This window comes from Pyxicephalus adspersus, chromosome 10, assembly GCF_032062135.1.
Source record: "Pyxicephalus adspersus chromosome 10, UCB_Pads_2.0, whole genome shotgun sequence".
NCBI classification, from domain to species: Eukaryota; Metazoa; Chordata; class Amphibia; order Anura; family Pyxicephalidae; genus Pyxicephalus; species Pyxicephalus adspersus.
Genome location: NC_092867.1, coordinates 7,596,964 through 7,602,833, shown reverse-complemented (window position 1 = coordinate 7,602,833; position 5,870 = coordinate 7,596,964).

Below are 5,870 nucleotides of genomic sequence, written 5' to 3'. Positions count from 1 at the left end.
CTTGCATCTATTTGTCATTCATAAATCTGTCTTTCCGTCTTGCATGGTCACGTCGGCTTCTCTTCTGAAATTGTGTCCTGGCTGGTGGATGTTTAGAATCCTCAATCCCCCTCTCTTCCCAGTCTGACTGTTCCTGACTCATTGGATTTTAGTCTGATTAATTATAGGGGTTCAGCATCACATATGGGCATTACCTGGGCCAGTCAGCATGTTTTCAGGAAACATTGAAGAGCATTGCCAGCTATTTCTACCAGCCCTGAGCTGCCCAATGATATTACAACATCTAAAATATACAGTATGGAACGTTTTTTTATTTTAAAGTTTTATGTTGATGAAGGTGGTGACACCTTGTTCTAAGTGTTCTTTGAGGAACAACACAAACTCTGTTTACGGGCCTGCCATGTAAAGGGCGTGAATGATATTCTTAAGAATAAACTAGACACAGAAAAATGCAGCTTTGTATTCACTAATGTTTATGGATCATTTTCATTGCAAGCAGTGTAAGTACCTGAATGTAAACTGCTAATAGACTCCTCCATTCCCTGTACTGCAGAGCACAAAGCAGGTTCTGCAATGCAAAGAGGTTGATAGGAGATGATTGTATTTTTTCCAGTTTCCTGTGTCTTTACCGTCCACTTACAGGCTGAGGGAGAGACAAGACCTGCAAGACTTACTAATTTGCAGCAAAAAACTAAATCGGGTCTCCTCCCCTGCCAGACAAGGCTGCACTGGATGGACGAAATTACAAATTTCATAAATACAACTCAATAGATTCCTGTCCAACGCTATCACCCCAGCAATGCCGCACTAGGATAGCTACTCCTAAAGTATTTTGGGCTACAAAACACATCTCTCTATAACCTATTGGGAGATGTTCCACAGGTTACAGAAGTACACAGAGCCTGCCTAATAACACTGCTTGAGGTTTCCACATAGAGACAAGCACAGAAAGCAGGAACATTTTTTTTTTTTTTTTTTTTTTTAATAATCGCATGGTATATTCAACATACCAAAAGAGCAAAGTTCATTGTTGCATACACTTCGAGGTAAGCAGTTCCTGCACTTACTCCTACCAACTCCTATTAGGTGTCACACCATGTCCTCAAGCTGAAGCTGGTAGGGTTAGAGTCTCTTAAAGCTGCACTGCCCAGGCCTCCTAACATCTCCTAAACAGGAGAAAAAGGGTAAGTGGTTAAAAGCTGGTGATCCTGGGGCTCATTTGCTTGTATTGCAGGTACACCTTCCCCAGGCTTCTTGATACCTAATAACTATATTTTCCCACCACCAGTCAAATTGAAAATTATTAAAAATAATATATTATATAGTGCCAACATATTAAACAGCGCTGTACATTAAATCGGGGTTACAAATGACAGACGGATACAAACAATGCCACAGAAGGAGCAGAGGACCCTGAAGAGCTTACAATTTAGGAGGAGGAAGATGAGGAAGTAGCCACAATAGGAGGGATTGCCTCGGGAAATGTGAATGTAATTGACGTTAAAGGACCCTGAGTCACAAACTGCTATATTCAGGAAGTTCCCTTCCCTTCTAGTACTAATCCTGTTGAGTGGTCTGTAGAGGTTTGCCTGGAGAGCAGTACAGGAATCCCCAACAGTGTAACTCACAGCTTTTGGAGGAAGGTACAGGGCAGTAGGTGCTCTGCTTGGATCCTCCAATGTTTTAGGTTAGTTTAGAATCAGATTCAAGCTGACCTGTAGTTATGGGCTAATTAATGTTGCTCAGCCTATATAATGGCACTGTAGCAGTAGCCTAGCTTCTTAGCACCTCTGTGACCGATCTGTACCGAAATTTAACCTGTAATTCTGTACAGCAGAGCTTAAAGAAACGAAGTGGTGCAAGAATTCAATTTCAAGTTATGTGCTAGCAAAGGATTGCTGATAAAGAGCAGAATGACATGCAGAGAGCAGGAGTATCATCAATAACAGGCTAGGGGTGGGTCCATGACACCCTGAGCTCCAATAAAGTAGTTAAATCACTGCTAGCTGTCATTTAAACTAGAACTACGAGGACACCTTGTGGTTGAAATTAAGTACTACTTTTTTCAAAATAAAAACAGTAAATTATGAGTTAATGTTACTCCTTCATAACAGCTCACAGACTATAGGACCCTTTACACTAATCTACCTATCTCTTTTTTTTAGTTCTGATCCAAGAATCCCTCGCTATGCATGTACTTATATCCTCCACAGGAGCACAAGCGTTCTAGACCCCTGTTTTCCCAGCATGCACAAGGAAGTTGCTGGCAATGGTAGCTGACACATGCTGGCTCTGGGGCCTCCTTGTAGCCCTATCTCTGTCTAATTTGAGGTCTCCATGTCCTATTTAATACCCTGATTTCTTTCCGTCTTGGTGTCTCCGACATTCGAGCAGCTGTCTCTCTATATAAGTCATTCTTTGTGTAATGGACAGCTGGGCTGGAGACCCGTGAAATTGGAGAGCATAGAATGCAATTTGTGTGAACCGAAAGGCTGATATCCATGACAAAGAATCACAAAGATGGCCCTGCAGATCCTAACTTTAAACCCAATGGCTTGGTTTTAGCTAAAAACCCCGACAGCCATTCCCAGGGTCCCATTATTAGGTACCTCTGTGAGCCTTGACCGAGTCTGTTAGGTGTGGGTGGCAAGTATGGAGTTTCCCAATGTTCAATCCACATCTAGAATATGCCGTCCAGTTTTGGGCACCAGTTCACAAAAAGGACATTGTGGAATTGGAGAGAGTGCAGAGAGGGGCAACTAAACTAATAAAAGGAATGGAGGAGCTCAGCTATGAGGAGAGATTAGCTGAACTGAATCTATTCTCCCTTGAGAAGAGACGTATAAGGGGGGATATTATCACCCTGTATAAATATATAAATGGTCCATATAGAGAACTCCCTTCCCAATTATTCACTTTGAGATCATTACAAAGCACAAGGGGGCTCTCTCTGTGTCTGGAGGAAAAGAAGTTTAAGCTGCGGATAAGGAAGGGATTCTTCACTGTAAGGGCTGTAAAAATGTGCAATCGGTTACCTCAGGAAGTAGTTTCAGCAACTTCTATAGATTGCTTTAGGAAAAAGCTGGATATTTTTCCAGAAGCACAGAATATAACTGAGGCTTTAAAGTAAAGATAACAGGGACTGTTGATCCAGGGAACATCCGATTGCTTCATGGGATCAGGAAGGATTTTTTCCCCTGTTGAAGCAAATTGTACCCGGGTTTTTTTGCCTTCCTCTGTATTAGCCATAGGGTTTTATATCTGTGATATGTTTATTTCCCTAGTGGGTGAACGTGATGGACTTATGTCTTTTTTCAACCTGACTAACTATGTAACTATGTATGGTAAAAGTTTTTATGAAGGTCATGGAGTGGCTCTTTCCAGACACAACGTATCAAATATCTACTCATTACAGGCAGATGGGATGTGTTTTTAAAGCTGCACCCCAGGCCATCCACTGAATCCTCAAACACCCCAGACGCTCTTCACTTCCACTTAGTAATTAGTGGAACTATATTTGGAAATTGGCTCCTGGAGTATGTAAGCAGGAAAGAGATATTAAAGGGATACCTGTCACACCCCATATCTTGTGTCACCTAACCTGGGGTCCCCTCAATACTCAAAGCCAGGTGTGAAGCCAGGCAAAGTGGGGGCAACAAGAATACATTGGGGGTCCTATGTTGAGGGACAGGGCCTCTTCCCCACATCCACTCACCCAAAAGTGTTGAGTCTTTTTTATTGGTTGGGGGGGGGCTTACCAATTTTTAAAATACATATTGTGTCCCCATCCCCATAAAATGGCATTGGCAGATTCAGCTAATTGTCACTGGATTCCTGACTACTCAGTCCTGAGATTTAGATAGTTCTGCCAAACAGCCAATAGTGTCAAGCTTTCTTGGCTGCAGTGCCACTTTCACTTACAGGTCTCCCCACCCTGCCCTGTGGGTGGACAGTGAAAGGAGGAGCAGCATAATGATGAGATCCTCTGTCACTCTGATCTTTCCTCCTACCGGAGGAAACCAAAGCAAGCCACCACATTCAGATGCCAGGCGAGGGATGGCCATCTCTCCTCTCCTGTACCGGCCGCAACATGATTTTTGAAAGCCAGCATTCAGCTTTGTGTGTGGAAGCAGCAGTCTCTCCACAGAGGTCTGACACACCCCTGAGGAGTCAGGCTTATACCAATACCATCTGGATTTGCCAGAAGGAGCCAATGTTGTAACTCTCGCTGTATTTATCATACAACCAGCATTACATTCATCGCCATATTCATCATTTATAAAAGACAAATCAATGATTTTATTAACGACTCCCTATGGAGATCCAACACCCCCCAATCAATTTTTTACTTTTCAATTGCTGATCAATACCTGCATTGCTCATTAACACGTCACTAAGAATCTTCATTTGCAGTCAGCCAAATTTGTCTTGTGCAGATGGCACCTGAAGCTGGAGGATGGGAGGTAAGTGCACCTGGATTAAACCTAACTTTATGCATCATTCGCCAAATCTGTCACCATGTTTATTATGAGATCTTTTCTGTTTTCGTCTTATCGCTGTCACATGTGTCTGTATTGGGGTTACGCTTGTCCCCCTGGACAATGGCCCTTTTGTTCATCAGTCTGGCAGTTCGCAATCACGTCTGGCGCTCTTCACTTTCACTTAGCAATCAGAGAAACTATATTTAGAGACTGCCACTTGGAGTATGTAAGCCGGACGGAGATATTGGCCATTTAAAGGGCAGCTTGCCACACCTAAACCAGACCGGGGTCCCCCCTAAAACCTAAACCTGACTTTTATCCAGATGTGAAGCCTAAGGTAAAGTAGGGGCAGCAAGCATGAGGGGGTCCAGTTTTGAGGGATTCTTCCACACATACAAAAAAAGATGTTAAGTCTTGTGGGGGTCCATTCACACTGCACCTCCACATGTGTGTGATGTATGAGGGGATATTTGCACACTTTTGTCAAGCCCCTGCAAAGCCCCAATGCAGTTCCTTATTCCATATATTAATATTCCAGATTCAGCTATTGTCTAAGGGTGACAACGCTCTGTGTCTGTCTCCACAATGTGCTTATGTGTTGTCATCAAACAAACTTTCATTAAGTCGCTGTTTTACACATTATATGGACACATTATTAGTTTGCTGTTATTGCCATCTGAAAATCCACATTGTAACAATGCTATGCATGCATTGTTGCGGCGCCTGTGCAAAGAAAGTGACTACAAAAAGGCCGCGTAAAAACATCCAACAAAGGATGATCAAAAAAACGCGAAAACGGCATTTTATTTTAAAAAAGGGGTATAGATTATGTTACATGGTGTTTGTAGCAAACTATGGCCAACCAATTAAGGTTTACACCTACTCAAGTGAAAGTAATTCCTCAAAGTTGACCTCCCCCATAGTTTGGGTATAGGGGGTCCCCAAGAGCAGAGGTGGCTGGGACAATGATGGGGGTTGATCCCCTGCAGCATAAAATCAGTCCAAAACAAGAACAGCCAATTAGGCCAAACACAAGTTGGAAGATCTCCATGAGAGGCAATGTACAATCGGTTTGGGTTATAGAACCCAGGATAAACAATAACAAACCAAAATCTCACAGCTCAACTTTTTTTATTTGAGGTTTAAAAGTTTGAATTTATTTCGTCAATACTTTTTTTTTTTTCAAGTCTTTGGCTCTTCGGTTACCATTGTGGTGGGTCTACGTACCACCATAGGTCTGGGTGGACACAGCCGGTCCTCACCATGTGCCCTCCCTCTTTATCTTTTTGGCTGTGGTGTCCCCTTATGTTCTGATCTGCTGTGTCTCCAGGCTGCAGTGAGTCAGGCAGGAATTTGCTCCCCCCATCCTGCCTTTCTCTCCATCTCTGT